Source organism: Lissotriton vulgaris, chromosome 8 (genome assembly GCF_964263255.1).
Source record: "Lissotriton vulgaris chromosome 8, aLisVul1.2, whole genome shotgun sequence".
Taxonomy (NCBI): domain Eukaryota; kingdom Metazoa; phylum Chordata; class Amphibia; order Caudata; family Salamandridae; genus Lissotriton; species Lissotriton vulgaris.
Window position 1 is genome coordinate 1,261,673,261 of NC_141696.1, and position 15,359 is coordinate 1,261,688,619.

At 41.5% G+C, this 15,359-nt stretch overlaps 1 protein-coding gene across 1 annotated transcript in view; it reads right to left on the reverse strand.

The window, feature by feature from the left end:
• Positions 1-15,359, reverse strand: part of WASF3 (WASP family member 3) — a 204,377-nt gene that overhangs the window by 164,265 nt on the left and 24,753 nt on the right. The window contains exon 2 of the mRNA XM_086935176.1: positions 4,286-4,387. The gene's annotated coding sequence lies outside the window, so the exon portion shown is untranslated. The remainder of the gene's footprint in view (positions 1-4,285; positions 4,388-15,359) is intronic.

Consider the following 15,359-nt stretch of genomic DNA (forward strand, 5'->3'; position numbering starts at 1 on the left):
ACTCACCGTTACTCTAAATACAAAGCTAATATCATACCAAAATAAATGAGAGCGGATGGGGCCCTTGTGTAATATAACTGGTGGCCATGTAGAGCGCTCCAATACCTTTGGGTCGAGTTGTTGTTATATAAACAAGCAATGGCCGCGCAGCCGTGAAACTGACATGGCTGCGCGGCAGCAAAAGTAAAAGTGATCGCGGGAGTTGTGTGCGCGTGCGTGCGAGAAAGGGAAAGAGATCAGCAACCGCGCACTCTTGCGCGCGTTATAGCAAGCTGGTGGCCGGCTTAGCAGCACTTGAAAAAGCCGCTTACTAAATGTATCGCTAGATCAGCGCATGCGCTGGACTCTAGTGAGACCTAAAAAAGGACAATGAAAGTCACCTTGAATTCAGAATAGATCAATATGCCACCATATAGGACCTGCCCACCCCATTCCCATTCATTTCAGCTTATTCTGCAAGATGGTTTTGGCAGCAGCATTACCATTAGAACATGTAGGGAAGCAATGGGGGAAGGGGTCAAGGGCCGTGGGCACTGCAATATCGGCACTCCTTGGCCTGAAAAGAAGCAAATGCAGTTATGCGCATTGGGCCTTTGTGGTCATGTACTTCTGAAGCAATATTAGCTTGCCATGACTGATTTTTTCCACACCTCCTAGCCTTTATGAGGCACCATAAAAGCCAGTAGTCTAGATGCCCTTTTTCAGCCACAATCACTGCTGAAGATGGGCCAAGTGGGCTTAAAAAGAAAAACAAACTTCTAAAATAAACCAGAAACAAGAAAACTCACACACAATGTAGGCGGGCCACAAACCTCAGTCGTAGCTTTGGAAATATTCATTTTCAGAACGGCAGGAAATCATAAGGTAGGGATATGCGAAGCAGTCCATAACTTACATTAGTAGAGAATGCTCTTTTTGAAACCTCTACCTAAGTTTTCCTTAGTGGTGCTAACATGTCAGTTGGCAATGGCACAACAAAAACCATATTATGAAAGGAGGAAAGACAAAAGGTCTTCCATCCATGTCCAATCTGCTTTTAACTCAAGTATGTGCCAAATGTAATGCTCATATCAGGGGAGAGAGTAATTGCCATTGTTGCAGGCTATTTGCAAGCATTTCTCCTATCACCTTTTGTGCATTTGAATTAATCCCTTAAGTGGACACGGTTATGCACACACATGGGCCATTGCTTGCTGTGTATCTGGGTCCAAGTTATTCCTCACTGATGAGACCTTACAAGGTGTGGAGTTGTCCATGTACTTGATCAGTTTCATTGAGAAGCAGGGTCAGTAATGATTGGTATAATGTGGGCCTCTTTCTGGAGTTTCTGTATAATGGGCAAATAAGTATTGCCACATTCTACCCAGAGTGGCTGCCAATTGTTTTGACTATTTACAAGCATTTCTCCAATTGCCTTTTGTGTGTTTGATGTGGAAAAGTGTATGCCCAGACAGAGTCCCTGGTTTGCTGTGCCTCAGGATCTGAGCTGTATCTCTATGACCAGGCCTAACTTTGCTGAAAATTGTAATAGAAAACAGATCAAAACACAGTGAACCAAGTGCAATTGAAGCAATCCCAAAGTTACCTTAGCATTAATTAGCACACATTTACAAATGGTGATTTATACCATACATGCAAGTATCAAGTAAACAAATCTTGAAGGACTTCCATGGATGCAGAGGAATTAGAGGTGGGGAAGCCATACAGTGGACAACCGACAGCCAGCCAGCCCCTAAATAGCACACAGGGTGGGCAAAAAAAGCAGGAAACTGAAGTATCCATGCCAATTGACCCTTATTGCTTGCTGTCTGCCAATCTACTTAGCCACATCAAAGAGCCATTGGTGGAGCACCACACTTTCTTAGATGCCCAACCAGTTCCTTGAAATGCCAAGGTGACTGTAGTACAGTGTTCTACGCTATTTCTAACTTTTATTCTTTACGTTTGATAGTGAATCCGTATTTTGACATGGTGATTTGCTCGAGCATTGGGGCTTAACTTGAAAAGGAAGTTATGAGTCACAGTCGTGTTCACATTATAACGCTCCTCCGAACTAAAACCACAATTAATATCTTTTACAACACATTTGGAGCAAACAGCCAATCCTTTTCTCATCACATTTAGGCATAATTCACCATACCAGGCTACACATGGCCTCTGACTTAATGATTATTGATAAAGTAAGCATCCGTAGCAGAATGGTGACCAGTCTTAGCATAATAACGATCGTAGAAAAACAGTGGTAATTTCTTTGCATACTGAGTAGCATATTGGTATCCATGTTTTGCAAAATACTGGTCTTGGAATAATGATGTCCATTCTTCGCATAAGCATGGTACGTTTTGCATTATTTGAGGACCAATGGCATAATAGTGCCCACTAGTAGTACAAAATTGGCACTGGCATAATAGCTGTAATTCTAGGCATACTGAAGACATCAATGGCATGATCCTACACACCTCTGACATAATGCTGCACCAGACGATAATATCTATTCATGGCATCCATAACATGCTGGTACATATTCTGTCATAATAATGGCCCTGGTATCACACTGGCAATTCTTGTTTTCATTTGCATACACTGCCATTTACATGCAAGTAAAGCTGAGCATGGCTACAATATTCCAGTGGCTGAGGGACTGAGGACCATTACATCTTTTTGTTGCTTACCAGCCATGCCTAAGGCTACGGAAATATTTCTAACAATCCCCAATTGCATATCCATCCATGCATTCTCTCATTAATCAATTCATGCAATCCTTAATTAATGCAGGCATTGACCCATGAACCTACTCATCCACCCATCAACTCACTCGACTAGTTTTCAAAGCACTGAGTTGTTCTTGGACAAGTCGAATCCTTGAGCTCCTAAAATATGAGGCCATGGGATACCCTCAAAAGAGCTGTAAGATACAGAAGAGGTGGGACACATAAATGGAAGTGGCGGAGAGGTAAACTAGGTCCAATTTTCTTGAGTTGGGGGATTGGGAGACGGGGTGCCAGAAATGACACACTGAACAATGGAAGTGGAGTAATGAAGAGGGGGATGAGAGTGTGTGTGGTGGTGGGGGTGGGGGGTTGGTCGCAACTGATTTAATGCATACATACTCAGAAAAGTGTCTTAGGAGTGCAATGACTAATGGCAAATGTGCGTGTATCTGGTTAGGTTTGATACTATGATAAAAATCAATAATAATTAAGGTTTACAAAAAAAGAATAGGTAGAAAATGGTGTAAAAGTTGACAGAACCTAACTGACATTAACAAACTTCATGGCTATAGATGTACTAGAGTACTTTGTGATACCTCAGGGTTAAAAAGGTGGTCTCCAGAGAGGAACATTTGCAGGACTGTGAAAAAGGTGGTAGGGTCCAACTACCTACACGGGCTATTCACTATGATATTCCTAGTAATATAAACACACATTACTTTTCAAATGCTTTTTCCTAAATGCTGTCGGGTGCAAAGCCCCAAAACAAAAATGCATCCATATGTTGTGTGTTTATTTTCCGTTAGATGCATCTAGTGCCCAAACACCCATTAGGATTTAATCCCAGCACCTGTGAGAGGAATCTGGAGTTAAAGTGACATTTTAGAGAACTGGAGAGGAAAAATGGAACGTTTCTACCAGTGTTGTAAAATGCAACACAACTGTTATGGTACAGAAGAAAGAAGCCAGCACCAAGGGCGTAGCTACCAACAGTGGGGCAGATGCAGGGACACCAGTGCCCAGAATTGTGAGAGGCTCACTCCACCCCAATTAGTGGCTATTTTGTTAACCACACCAGGGCTGGGGCCCAATTTACTTGCTTGCATTAGTGTGATTGAGACCTGTGCTTCTTCACTGTCCAGTACTGAAAATCCATGGCCCCCACTGTGTAGCCATTCAAAGGGAGGCGCCTGCAGGAAGTGAAGAGCTAAACATGCAAGGACCGCACAACTGAAGGCGACTATGAATAAACCGGGTGGAACTGCTGTGCACAGGTCTAAAAGCATGCGCCTTATAGGCAAGTGCCCATAAAATCAGAGCACGACTAAAAAAAAGTCAGTCACTATGCAAGTCCATGCAAAACAAGAGGCAACCATAGACTGTTTGATTTCTTACTGTAGTAACCATAAAATAAAACGTACAATCATTTTCTTTTTTTTTGTACCAATCATGCACAATAATCAATGTTCTTCAGTGTGCAAGTAAAGAGCTTCATGAAGCAAACTAAATACCGTAAAAGCACACCAGTGGTGCATATAATGATGTAAAACAGCTTAAAGGAAATATCTACTTACCAGTCGATCACTAGCTACATATGAGTTTCTGCAAATATGCCCCAAAGGAGACGGATTACAGTCTCTGCGAAGACTCCATGTGGACGCCAGGAGAAGAGGAACCTAAGATATTAAAAAAAAAGGACTTACAATCATACGTTCACATTATGCAATATGTGTGCCTGCATTCCAGAAATAGATTCAAAACAGCTGACAATTTGGCATTTTGTTAAAATAGTTCTCTCGTTGCTCAGCCAAATACAGTTATAACATATTAACTGAAAATGGAGTGATTGCTCAGGACTAGAACAACCTTATTAGGAAAGGAATTGAAGTTTTATTGCAAAACTAGTTTTTTTTAAAATAGCAGTGCACATTCAGTGCTTCTAAGAAACATCCATGCGAAATAGTGCAAAGTTATGCATTGATCTGGAGCTACTTCGGAGAACTTATGTTTTGCTTTTTAACATTCAGGGAAATGTACAACAAATGATGCACAGTATGTTAAGAAACATGTCAGATACTAAAATCCATCACCTTGGAGAATGGCCAATCACTTCTACCTTATATGGCATTGCTTAGGACTTGTCACTTGAGAAAGACCTCATTCAAACTTAGATTTGTATAATTTATTTGTTTGTCTTATACACGTATACAAGGCCAACGCCTGACATTGTGCCTCCTGAATTTGTAGGTTCTCTGCACTTCTGATTTCTACTGTACTCAGGCATTGTACTTTATAGGCCCTTTTTTAGACTCCAGGAACCTTAATCTACAGTTAAAGAAATATGCTTCTAGTTTCTGACAATCTTTTAACACTTTTGATATTTTGTTCAACTTCGCTGCAAAAATTGAGAACACAGGGACAGGGCGATACAAAAAATGGGCGCCAGTGTTAAAAGATATGTTTGCTCCAGTGCTCGGGAATGTAGACGTTCAAACGCCAAACCCTGTTCTTAAAACAATGTTCTTAGACTTTGGAGCAGAGCAACTGCAAATTGCGCCAAGCACCTTCAAGTGATACAAAGTATTTACTTTTATAAAGTATCTCTATACTCTTTAAGTCTTTCCTCTTTTTCTTCTCTACCTTCCAAACCTTCTTCAGTACAATGCGGTTTCTTCACATCCCTATTTTTTAATCCATGAAAATCTCTTTTTAAAATTCACAAGGAAAATAACTTTTTGCCAAGCTTGGATAGCTCCTTCTGGAATCGCTACATGTACAATTTTTCTCCTTGATGCCCGAGGCTGATGTTGAGTTTTATTAATTCCTGATTTTGATCTCTGTGAGTAGACTCTGGGATGCATGGCTCTGGTCTCTTAAAAACTACTGGTGATTAGACATCAACATCTAGCTCAAATCTGAAACTGGACACTAAAATCATTGTAATTTGATGCAACTTTCACGAACTGAGATTACTAAAGAGCGTCTTCCATTTCCTTTAGCCATTCTCAATATATATTATTTACCCCTACCGGAATATGGGAATATTATATGTCATGCTCTTCACAAACAATCAAATGCACATCACAACCTAAAGAATGCTATAATCCACTTACTTTATAAATTAGGCAAGTTTGATCCCCCTTTTTACGGCAATCAACTCACTGAACAGGCTTACACCATGACCGTGTAGATCAATCCTCTGAAGCAATGGTATGGGGCACTGAGCACATTACAGTACAGCTACCTCCAAAAGACCAGCAATATACCCTCAACATTTCATACGCTGTCCACATTCATTTACAGATTTCAAATTGGATATTCCAGAGCACAGACGTATGTACGTTGAAGGTTGCTCTTTCCGAAGACAAGCTGAAAGACAGGAATCTCCTAAGCAATACGGCCAACTAAACCTCAGAAAAACATTGAAAACCTGTGATTTAATTCATAACATTGCATTTTAGAGCAAATCAGCCGTCTCTTGCTGCATCATGACATTTCTCTACGGCACCAAAAGACTAATATAGTGCACTTAACAAGAACCACTAATAGATCAATAATAACAGTACAGATAAACTAGAGATTCAAATACTTTTTAGGTCTAGCTACAGGCAAGTTCAGCTGTCTGCTAAATCTGATGTAAACAATATAAAGAGTGCATCTTTAGCTCACCCCCATTCTGTCACTTGTCCCTTTGGGTTGATGCCCGTCATCCACTGCTTGGATGGACTTTCAGCAATGATAGAGTCATTTTCAAATTTGTATTAAAGAATGGTCATTGGCATCTTCATTCTCCTAGATCAGAGCTTCTCCTATGGAGAGAAATTGGTGGCTTATCTGCCTCTGCTGTGGGTCGCTCATTTCCCTTTTAGAGCACCCAGCAGATCAGGTGCTGCTCTTTTTCAGCCACTCAACCACTGAAGTCTCATTTAGAGAGCTCAATGCCTTCTGTCTCTCTCCCATTAGGCCACTCATTTTACATTCAGAGCGCACGCAGGATCCCTATTGCTAAAAGGAGTGATAAGGAGCACATTCCGCATTCAGAATGTCCAGTGGCCTGGCAACCAGCCACAAGGAAAAAACCTGTATGGCTCATTATTTAAGTGACTCAGCCAGTGAACTTCACTAGATATAGATGGAATTCTGGTCATCTAAGATGTCCACCACATGTACTTTGAGTGGCTCTGTGAAGTGGTTGAAATGAGTCAATGGACCAATGAATTGATGTTTTAAACCATGTACCCACTCATCCACTCACTCATCACACTGGCACTCTGTCGCTCAAGCATCCATGGACTCATTCTTGCCTTCACAAACTTGCAAACCCCACAATATCACAGACACATAGCAACCAATTAACAAAGACTTGTGTTCATGTAATAAGCGAGACGTATTGGCTTTACCAATGCTTGCATGGATTGCATTGTACGTGGAGCAGAGTCCCATTTTGATTGTTCCTTGTTCCGAAAACTTAATTGCATTAATTTAAAACTTTTTCCTAATGCAATCAATAGTGTTGCCCTATGCACTACCCTGACTGGGTGCTCAAAGGACAATTTTCCTGTTTTTCATGTGAATCAGAGCGCGTGTGGTATCAATTTAGTAATCAACTCTGCAACAACTCTTTTAAAAAAACATTTTTTAATAGCACTGTTGTGTTAGCGCCAACTTGAAACCCTGGAACCTTACCCAATTGTTACTTTTTATTTGTGATCAACTGTGCCAACAGTACAATAACTTGAAAAGCAAAAATCCACAAATCTTTGCTGAAAATAATCCTCATCCTCCCTCTCCGTGTAATTGCAAGAATTTCCCCTAGGATGTGTTTTTATGCATGAATATCCACTCAAGCGCCTTGAGGTTAGTAGTACATATACACAAGATCAAAAATAACTTTGTGAGAGAAATATTAGAACTTGCCAAATTATGAGAAGTAACCATAGGGAACCAATACCATCAACAATAGTTTCCATACTCTAATGGAGAACAAGTATTTGTTAAATGTGATTGGCCTTGAATGAACTTAATCACAATGACTTGTGAAGTAAATCAGGCTGCGATTGGGTCTCCAAAGCGTTTGAGACCATGAGGAAGCAAATCAAGCGTTTCCCTTTCCTATTTCTAATAGGTTTGCACTTCCTAATAGGTATTAGACCAGTGGGACTGCAGAAGCAACTGACTGGAAATAGACAGAACTGACTACAAAAGCCACTGTTGCTTCAGGACAAGTGCTTTTTTAGAAGGACAAGCACAGAAAAAAACCGCATAAATGATATTATGTTTTTATGAAACTGTTTCCTAACAAGGCCAAGCAAATATCCATCATTAACCTTCAGAAGTGAGTAAATGTCACAGTACGTTTTCCAAATGTGTCCTAGTTTTTTCCCTGAATACATGATGTAAAATTATTTGACTGAAGGATTACACTAACAATGAACAAGTTTGAATGAAATTCCGAAATATATGATCCAAGTCTTTGGTGCAGTACAACTCTGCCCATCCTTCACACTTCACAACGTCCTAACAAATACATGACACAAATGTGCATTTAGCACGAGATTCTTAAACGATATTAAAATAAGTGTTACATTTGACATTATTACTTAAGTGCATCAACTGTAGGACTGGTGAATGTACTCTGTGTTTACCCATATTACACGAGGAATTAATACACCACCCGTACTTAGTAGTTATGTACTCACTATAAAGATGAAATTCGACTTTCATAATGTGTGCCTTTATACACTGAATGAGGTCTGCTGTTTAGATAACTGGATAAGGACCATCCTCATATGTACAATCTGATTACACTTGAAAACAACAAAGTTTATGTAATGTGTGCACTAATGTTTCATATATTTCAAATCAAGAATATTTATTGAGCGCACATATCACCAAAAGGTCTCATGGCGCTGGTGGACGACTCGGACTTTCCGGCTAGGGAGAAGATCTTACTGGTTTTAATTGATATGTTTTTAGCTCCATATGGAAGCAGTTGTGATTAGTTGCAGTACTTAGGTGAAGGGACAATTTGTTCCAGAGATTGGGCGCCAAGAAAGAAAAAGATTTTCCGCCATTATTAGTAGTACGGACTCTAATAGGGGTAAGGAGAAATGTGTTACTGGACCTTAATAGCCTGCGAGGCTGGTACCAGCTGAGTCTCTTTGCCAAGTAGCTGGGGCACCTACTGTACATAATCGTGTGTGCTAGGCAGAGTTTTGAACCTGGTTCTCTTCCTTACAGGATGCCAGTGAATGAGTTTTAAGCTGGGTGCTGAGGGTGATCTAGACCGAAGACTCAGCACTAGCCTGGTCGCGGTATTTTGCCGAACCTGTAGCCTGGACAACAGATCTTCATTTATTGGTTTCAACAAGGCGATCCCATAATCCATCCATCTGATGATGAGTCCCTGTACTAAAGGTTTTCTTGCTTCTGTCGGGATTCATTTAAAGATTTTGTGCAAACTGCGCATGACGCCAAAGCAGGTGCCTATCATTTGGTTTACCTGGTTCTTCATCAACAGTTGTTCATCAATTAGAACACCAAGATTGCGCACTGCCTGCCTAGGATTTGGACAAGGACCCAGTTTGGGGGGCCACCAGTCTTTTGACCATTACTCTTGTGCCTTCCCAAAGAGTATCACCTCGGCCTTGTTACCGTTTAGTTGCAGATGTTTAGTATTCATCCAACTGTCAACATGCAAAATGGAATTAGTAAAACGTGTTTTTGTGTCCATGGGGTCAGGACCAAGGGTGATCAGAATCTGAGTGTCGTCAGCATGTGACACTACGTCACAGCCGTATGACCGGATCACCCTGGCCACTACATGAGACCACATTTTCCATCTGAACTGTGGTGGTTCGATCGGTTAGGTAACTCTGGAACCACTTCAAGGCCCTCCCTCTGACACCAATCTCCCAGAGCCGTTGTTCCAGATTGCTGTGGGAGATGGTGTCGAAAGTGGCTGACCGGTCTAGCGTAAAAGGATAGAGGATTATCCCTTATCCAAAGCCAGTCTGATGTTGTCCACAGCTTCCACCAACGCTGTTTCTGTGCTATGCGCAGACCTTTAATTCAGACTGTGAAGTATCCAATAGGCCATTGCTTTCAAGATGGATTACAAGTGGTCTTTTAACTAAAGACTCCAGCACTTTCCCAAAATAGGGAAGTAGCAAGATTGGGTGATAGTTGGCCAGAATTTTAGGGTCTGCAGAAGGGATTTTTTAGGATTGGCCTGACTCTGGTGGCCGTCCATGTCATTGGGACCGTTGATTGTAACAGTGATCTATTAAATAGGTCAGTGATGTTGTCAAGAAACAAAGGGGAAATGGTGGAGAAGAAGCGAGGTGGCATTGGGTCCAGTTTTGAGCCACATTTGATTTTCAGCAAGGCCGTTTCCACATCTTTTGAATTAAACTGGGAAAAATCTACCAGTGAAGGAGGGCTGATCAGCTCGATTACATCCTTGTCCAGGGTGGTTAAAGATTCGGATGGTGGAAAAGAACAATGAATTACAGAGATCTTGTCCTCAAAATAAATCAGGGAGTGAATCCACCCAGTCCTGAGAGACAGGGGCACCAGTCTGAACTGGGATAGTCGAGAATTATTTTAAGATTTTATAGAGTTCCTTGTTGGAGTTAGCTGCCTTTTCAATCTGGTGTAGGAGAAACATTTTTTTGGTTAGGAGAATATTTTCCATATAGCTGCGAGTGATACATTTATATTTATCATGATCCAGCGGCTTTTTACTTTTACGCCATTTCCGTTCTGCAATCCTACATACGTGTTTCTGTTTTTAGTTGTTCATTAAACCGAAGGTGCCGAACTGGGTTTAAGTGTAACCTTAGTGAGAGGGGCAACCTTGTTTAATGTTGTAGTTATTGCATCCTCGAGGGTGTTGGCTGCCTGATCTATACTGACCTTATTGCCTGAGAGAGGAAACTCCCCCAAGGGAAACTTAAAGTGTGCCGAGAATGAAGAGGGAGTGACTTTCCCCCAAGACCTTCTCCGTAAAGTTTCCTTTCCAATCTAATTTTTAATAGTGTGCACTGGGATGGTAAATTTCAGTAGACCGTGGTCTGTCTACAATAGTGGAAGTGAAGGTTCAACCAAGATGTTGTTAGAGTTGGAAAACAACAGGTGCAAAGTATGACCCGCAGAATGTGTGGGGCCCGTCACCATTTGGACTAACCCCAGAGTGGCCATACTGGTGATCAATTTATTTGTGTCTGGGTCTGATAGAATTTCTGCATAAAGTCTCCTATTAAGAGGAATTTCTCCGCGGCGAGCACATGAGGGGCAATTACCTCAAGCAAAATATGTGTAAAATCCTCTCTCAGCCCAGGGGGTCTATATACTAAGGCTCCTCTCCAAATGCCCTTGCATCGCCCATCTATTCTAAAAATGCAAAGTTCAAGTTCAAGTTCCTCTGAACTCATAGATTCTAAAGGGGTGATTTCCAGGACTGCAACTGTGGCTATGGGAAGACCTCCCCCTCTTCTAACATTTCTATCTACTCTAGTTATGTTATACTGGGGTGTGGGGGCATTTACCACATCGGCATATTCGTGGAACCAAGACTCCGTTATCAAAAAGATGTCTGGTCTTTCCATATCCAGAAGGCTCCATATTTCAATAGCATGCTTTGGGATAGATCGGACATTTAAATAGATACCCTTTAACAATTTAGAACTGTTGGTATTATCACATTAAGAAACAGAGTTTGTTAAACTAAAGTTCCCTGGTGTGCTGGCAATTCCTATATCATCCAGTATAGTTGGTTTTTCCCACAAATTGTTGTTTAGGTTTTTGAGCTCTTCACTGGATTAGTGCAATGTTGCCATGGCTTACCCCTCAGCGTTTCACCCTGAAAAGGCAGAGCCAGACCGGAAAATGGGCAGGGATCCTGGCGCTGGTCACGGTCTGGCGCAGACAGGCTTGCCTTTGGCAGGCCCATCTGCGCCTGTTTAAATGTAGTTCTTAGCCATGCTTACACATGTCAGTAAGTCAAACATACGTTTATTTTACACCGCAGTCTTTATAACATTGGTACGATAAAACTCATGATTCACTCATTGTAAAAATAAAACAGCTAAAAGCCAGCTAAGCCTCCAATTAAAACAGCAACATGTCGCTGTGCAACAGTGCAATAAAATGTTCTACTTTTTTCTAAAACCTCATTCAGAGACAATAAAAATCATCCTAAGGCACAGGCTACATCTAAAAACCTCATGCCGAAAAAGAAATTAACAGCTTGCCCCCTTTCCATAATACCATATTTGTGTAAAACTGGCTTCAATGGAGACTTCCATTGGGCTAAAAACAAAACCACCAACAATCCACTAAAAGATGCTTTAGATCACCTTTCGTATTAAGGCCGCATTTACAAATGTTATCCTCATTTAATAACCTAACCAGGTCAGAGATTAGGACCTGGTTTACCCCAAGTCTAAATATTAACAAGCATCGTCTTAATTGTTCATTGTATACATTCTCCAAATAAGGAAAGGTCTTCATCCACGATCTCATCAGAAGGGATACTGATTTCTTATTCCTAAAGTAGCTTATATCTTCTTCGCTAGCAACCTGTTTAGTTATTCTTTTAAGCTCGGTTTTACTCACCCTGATCCGATCGATCTCCTGTGCTATTGTTATCTTCTTGCAGTGATTTAGGATTCTTCTTCTGACTGACCATGCCCAATTTAATTCACTCAAATAATTAATTTTTTTACATAGCAGTGACATTTTAAGAAGCTCTTCACTAGCTATTCTTACCCAGAATGTTATTATCTCTGCAAACGCTGAATAAGAACATGACATTAGGCCGATTTCTATCCTGACCACCTGTAACACCGTAGAATATAGGAGAGAAAGCAATCTTTTACAATGCCTCTCCTCTTCAAGATCCCAATTGAATTTCCAACTAATACAGGCAACTTATGCACAGTACTGGAATTGTGGTCGTATCATTCTCGGATAAGCGGCCAGTACCGGTCTTAGGGAGGGGTCACCATATAGTTTATCAAATTTCTTAAGGCCCCCAAAGAAGAGAGTTCTTTTGCCAGTCGGGATTCACTGTGTTCTTTCCAAGACAGATTATTTGAAAACCACATTCCTAAATATTTGTACTTGCTAACGATCTCAATCTTAACTTTATTTGCACTTACACATGATTATTCAAAGGATTTACTGTATGCTTCATGTAACGTGAACCTAATATACTGATCATTCATATTTGTTGGTGTTGAAATGTGCACATGCATATTAAATGTGCATTCTTGCTAATACTTTAAGTTGGCAATGTAGGCCTATATTTCTTAATGCTGCATAATTGCTGGTTTACATTTGCTGCTAACATGACACTTCTTGCAGGTATTCAGAGGCACTGTTAGTTGTAGAATAGATACATTAGTGTACTACAAATGGAGAATGAGTCTGATAAGAAGACCTCGATAAAGAACATGGAGGGCCAGAACGTTAAATGAAAAGCCCATTCAGAAATGTTTCAACCTGGCTTGCGTGTGAGAAGATGTCATTCCCAACGTTTTTGCAGTCTACAGCGTGAGAAGTGGAGAAAGAACTTAGACCCTGATGATGCGTGCAAAGCAGTGTTGCCCATTAGGTCTCGTGCGTTATAACACAGCGTTCACACCATTGGAGAACAGATCCTTTTTTACATCCCTGCAGATCCCTTCAGGTTCCCTTACCGCAGCTTCCCTGGACATTGATACGTTTAGATCTCTATGTTTTTCTTGATTCTTTGCTGAGTGTGTCTTAGGCTAATACTTACTTGCATGACCCAAGAAGATTCTTGACCGAGCTTCTAAAATGTTGACAGATTTCCTACTTATTTTTTCCTTGGCTAGTATTTATTTCCTTTATGGAAATTTCTGAACTTGAGAACTTTCGATTTTTAGGACCATCCTTTTAGTTGGACTCTACTTTAGGTGATTTCGATTTACCCATGTATTGACAACACAAGTTGTGACTCCTCTCTGAGCATCAGATACTTCTATTGATCTATTCTATTGCTGTGAACAAACTGCTTGTTTGAATAATATTGTTCTGCCTCAATTTCTTCTGTAGGTAGGGCCTGCCTGTTGTTATTCTGTACCCAAGAGTTGTGTATCTACACTTGATTGGGGCACACCAGTAGGTGAGTGGGGGGGGGGGGGGGGGGGGAAATCACTGACACAGACAACCAAAAGTGTGTGAAAAAGGCCGCTTTATTGGAATCAGGTGCACCTACAACAAGTCCCCCTTGGCCTGTGCCGAACAAAACTACTGCTCACTAAATAACAACTTCCTGACAGACCCCCCCCCCCCCACCCCCACCCCTAAATGTAACCCCAAACATTGCAACTGTAATACAACATCCGCTCAGCAACCTGCCCCTCTACTGAATGCCCCCAATGACCTCCATGACCCCACCCCCGCTACTCTACAGTCCCAGGCCTCCAGCAAAACCACCCTATCTCCTTAGGACAGCGCCCCAAACAACGCACCTGTTCCAGCGACAACACAACTGTAACCCTAACCAGTGCACCATCAACCAACAAAACCCCTCGAAACCCTGTCCAAAAAACTCCCCACCACCCCAGAAAAACCCCAGGGCCAAAGAAAAACCTGTCCACAGGGAGGGAGGGAGGGCCACAAAAAATGCATAGGACCTGGCTGCTGTGTCACCGCACCACAAACAGTGTGCGGTGACACAAAATGGCCGTTTAAATAGAATCCCAGCCCAAAAGGAGCCCAAACCGCCCAACCAGCCCACAAACGCCAGCTACGGCGAGCCCCTGGTGCCAAGCTCCCCCCTCCCCCCCCCCTCCCCTGGTGCCCCAAACTTCCCCGGGGGGGGCGAGCCTCCCGCTGGTCGGCCACCCCCCCAAATCCCCATTCTGAATTTGTGATAAATCTTCTTAATCCTCGTCCTCGTTGTATAACCAAATGGTTTGCACGGTTAGTTGATATGGCTTCATGAAATACCAACTCTCCTCACCCCTCAGTGCGGATAAGAAAGGTTTTTGGATGAAGATATATGGTATGATGCTGTATCACCTTTTTTCACTGACTAAATTAACCTAAAATTTACTGTTATCCTATGGAATTTAATAAAATTCGAAAAGCTGACGAGGAAAACCAAGGATTTATAGTCATGTTCGATCACCAAGATCAATAAACCTGTATTATTTCATTGCTGCCCTATAGCATGCAATTCCTTTCCAAATTTTAAAAACATACCACCCTGCTCCACAAATCATAACGTTTGCCTAGTTGCTTTCAAGCCTGCTGTTTAAAACTGTTGACGCTTGTCTTAATCCATTGTGGTTTGCTATCTCCAGCAACTTAAATGATGCAGCGCCCTGCCTCACTTGACAACTAGTTATATGTTTAATCCTCTGGCACTGCTACAAGATTAAGACACTTCGGATAGTTTAGGCTTTGCAAAAAAAAAGATATACTTCCCTTATGTGCATCTGGAAATACTCAGAAACTTGCTTTTTATTGTACGGTAGCTAAAATCACAAAAACGTGACCGATTCAATGTTTGGAACTATGTGCCATGCAAGCTACAATGTACAAGCAAAAGCATATTCTTCAAATATAATGGGCAACATAAAAAACACATAACTGATGCTGTACACCTAAAAC